Genomic DNA, 3,266 nt, shown 5'->3' with positions numbered 1-3,266 from the left:
TCATCTGTTGCATCAAAGTGATTAATCTGTTGTGTTGAAGTGATTATTCTGTTGTACTGAATTGATTAATGGTGTCAAAGTGATTAATCTGTTGTACTGAATTGATTAATGGTGTCAAAGTGATTATTCTGTTGTACTGAATTGATTAATCTGTTGTATCAAAGTGATTAATCTGTTGTGTTGAAGTGATTATTCTGTTGTACTGAATTGATTAATGGTGTCAAAGTGATTAATCTGTTGTATCAAAGTGATTAATCTGTTGTGTTGAAGTGATTAATCTGTTGTACTGAATTGATTAATGGTGTCAAAGTGATTAATCTGTTGTGTTGAAGTGATTAATCTGTTGTACTGAATTGATTAATGGTGTCAAAGTGATTATTCTGTTGTGTTGAAGTGATTATTCTGTTGTACTGAATTGATTAATGGTGTCAAAGTGATTAATCTGTTGTGTTGAAGTGATTAATCTGTTGTACTGAATTGATTAATGGTGTCAAAGTGATTAATCTGTTGTGTTGAAGTGATTATTCTGTTGTGTTGAAGTGATTAATGGTGTCAAAGTGATTAATCTGTTGTGTTGAAGTGATTAATCTGTTGTGTTGAAGTGATTAATGGTGTCAAAGTGATTAATCTGTTGTGTTGAAGTGATTATTCTGTTGTGTTGAAGTGATTAATGGTGTCAAAGTGATTATTCTGTTGTGTTGAAGTGATTAATCTGTTGTGTTGAAGTGATTAATCTGTTGTGTTGAAGTGATTAATGGTGTCAAAGTGATTAATCTGTTGTGTCAAAGTGATTATTCTGTTGTACTGAATTGATTAATGGTGTCAAAGTGATTAATCTGTTGTATCAAAGTGATTATTCTGTTGTACTGAATTGATTAATGCTGCTGTGTTTTTTTTGTAGTCTTCTCTGTTGTAAATCAGCATTTCAAATTGTTGAGAGCAAATTGAGGTGAATATATTGATAAAACTCAGCTTGACCGAGAGAGAATTCCAGTTATCAAAACGTCACGCCAGGGTGAGACGACACCAAACACAGACCAGGTTATCTAAACATCACACCAGGGTGAGACGACACCAAACACAGACCAGGTTATCTAAACATCACACCAGGGTGAGACGACACCAAACACAGACCAAGTTATCTAAACATCACACCAGGGTGAGACGACACCAAACACAGACCAGGTTATATAAACATCACACCAGGGTGAGACGACACCAAACACAGACCAGGTTATCTAAACATCACACCAGGGTGAGACGACACCAAACACAGACTAGGTTATCACACCAGGGTGAGACGACACCAAACACAGACCAGGTTATATAAACATCACACCAGGGTGAGACGACACCAAACACAGACCAGGTTATCACGCCAGGGTGAGACGACACCAAACACAGACCAGGTTATCTAAACATCACACCAGGGTGAGACGACACCAAACACAGACCAGGTTATCTAAACATCACACCAGGGTGAGACGACACCAAACACAGACCAGGTTATCTAAACATCACCCCAGGGTGAGACGACACCAAACACAGACCAGGTTATCTAAACATCACACCAGGGTGAGACGACACCAAACACAGACCAGGTTATCTAAACATCACACCAGGGTGAGACGACACCAAACACAGACCAGGTTATATAAACATCACACCAGGGTGAGACGACACCAAACACAGACTAGGTTATCACACCAGGGTGAGACGACACCAAACACAGACCAGGTTATATAAACATCACACCAGGGTGAGACGACACCAAACACAGACCAGGTTATATAAACATCACACCAGGGTGAGACGACACCAAACACAGACCTTACATGAAGTAGTTCTAAAATCCCAGACTCAAAAATGAATCGTGAAAAAAACAATTGGAATATTGCTGGGTTTTACCACTAGGTTTTATGGGTATTATGACCTGTCCACTGTGCCGAAATATAAACATTGGGTTGTTATTTTACCTGAAAGTTTGCGTTTCAAATTTAAAGTAGACAGCCCTATGCCCTTGGGGGAATCCTCGTGGCCATATTTGTCATTGGTCCAAATGATTAGCCAAGCAAGGCAAGTTTGCAACGTAAGCCCCTCAGCCCTCGTTTTTAATGGAGTTTGAGAGTGTACAATTATGTTCACTTCAGAACCTGAAACGCCCCATAATTCAATTTGCGATGATTGTACATCCACTAAGATAAGTCCGCCAAAATGTAAAACCTCAACATCAATATGGAGTCAACATACAAGTGTTAGTAAAAACGAATGTAAATAAGTAAAAAATTGTTATATTAATGCACAAACACATCTCGTAAAAATAATGATGTTTTTGTTTGGTTATCTTTTGGAAATTGTAGAAATAAAACATTTTCCTTATTCAGAAGTTCCAGCTGGGCAGGCTAACATTAGTTAGCTAATACATTTACTAGCTATCATACAGTAGGCAGGCTAACGTTAGTTAGCTAATACATTTACTAGATATCATACAGTAGGCAGGCTAACATTAGCTAGCTAATACATTTACTAGCTATCATACAGTAGGTGTATATTAATAATTATATATTTAATATAAGTAGCCATGAAATCATACTTGACTGCAACGCATATAAAGCGTCCACAAGCTACCTGAAAACACAATCATTGCGGAATGAACTAGTGACGAATTTCCGGGCAAGGGGGATCCATTTAAAAAAAACTATTCCTTCCTCTCCCCCCTTTTTTATTTTATTTTATTTTTTATTAACAACAAATCAATAAATAAAGCACATGAGGGAACACAAGCATACATAGATTACAAACAATGGACAATCGAGCTAGGGGGTACAATATCACATTACAATTACACAAGGACCTTAAGGGACATGCATATACTTACAATTCTAACAGCTTTTTTGTTAGTAGAGCATTTAACCGTCTTAAAATACAGTTCAATTTATTTTTGTAGGGTACGAAAATGTGGTTTTCTGTTTGTAAATTTACATTTGTGTATATGAAATGTGGCCAAAAGAATAATGAAATTAATTACATAAACATGATTCCGCTTATTTCTATTGTATGTAAAGAATCCAAACAGTACATCTCTCCACAATAGTGTACAATCTTCATAAATGTGTTCAATTATAAACCTACTGATGTCTTGCCACACTTCCTTCCTCTCCCCCCTTGCCTTGCAAGTGTATACTCGTCAGACGTCATCAGGAGTGTCCACTTAATTTGAGGGCTGAGGGGATACCTTTAGTTTTCTTATTTAATCCCGCCAGGTT

This window comes from Oncorhynchus nerka, linkage group LG27, assembly GCF_034236695.1.
Source record: "Oncorhynchus nerka isolate Pitt River linkage group LG27, Oner_Uvic_2.0, whole genome shotgun sequence".
NCBI lineage: Eukaryota > Metazoa > Chordata > Actinopteri > Salmoniformes > Salmonidae > Oncorhynchus > Oncorhynchus nerka.
Note: the sequence above shows the minus strand (reverse complement) of the source record.